We start from the raw sequence: 943 nt of genomic DNA, 5'->3' as shown, positions 1-943 counted from the left end.
TATTAATTAAAACCCAGAAGATAAGCTTTTACACCCTGAAGTCATGGGTGACCTTTAGCTCTTGCAAATAATTGTAACTTGCTCAACCTCCCAAGTCAATCCACAAAACATGTCCTTACTACCTACCTCTGAAGTGTACCATGAAGAGCCAAAGGTAAATTAAAAGCTCCTGTCCTCAAGTCACTGAGCATCTCCAGGCAGAAATAATGAAACAAGGCATCTATGGGTAACTCTAAGAAAGAGGCTACTCTTCTGACCAAGGTGACTCTGGATTTCTCAAGAAGCAAACCTTGAGTCAAAGTTTCATATTCAACTAGTTTTCTTGAGAGGTGATCCCATGAAACATGGCTACAGGGTAAGGAATAAGAACAAGAAAAGGCAGGAGACCAACAAAGGGTTTGTCGAATGTTACTACTGAGGGCATCTGGGACTTGGTCCCCCTGAAAAACTCTAGGAGGCAATGGGACCATGCCTCAGTATTATTTCAACCTAAGAATAAGAAATTGGAATATTTACCCCCAACATCTGTCCATCATTGATGCTCCTTCTGAGAGCATTAACCCTGCATTTCCAGTTTACTCTGTGTAGGCCCAGGGTACATCAGTTGTCAGGAAAAAGACCCTGGGCAGAGATTTGCAGGTGTTCTAAATGAGCATTCTTCTGTGCTGACTGGTGAAAAACTGAGTACCAAGGGGATGTCGATGGGGTGCTGACAGTGTCTGCCTCAGAGATGATAGATGATCTTTATAGAGTTCTGGTCACAGAAGGGGCAGTGTTGTTGAACAAGACTTCAAAGGTTAAAGAAGGGGTATTCTAGAGCAAGGTACCCACCTGCATGGGAGAATAACTCCAGACCATTTTTTTTCTTTTTCTCCCTAAAAATTATTTATTTTACTTTTTTATTCTTCTTATTTTTTTTATTTGCTATAAGACATGTGCACTC

Source organism: Tupaia chinensis, unplaced genomic scaffold, assembly GCF_000334495.1.
Source record: "Tupaia chinensis unplaced genomic scaffold, TupChi_1.0 Scaffold000235_1, whole genome shotgun sequence".
NCBI lineage: Eukaryota > Metazoa > Chordata > Mammalia > Scandentia > Tupaiidae > Tupaia > Tupaia belangeri.
Note: the sequence above shows the minus strand (reverse complement) of the source record.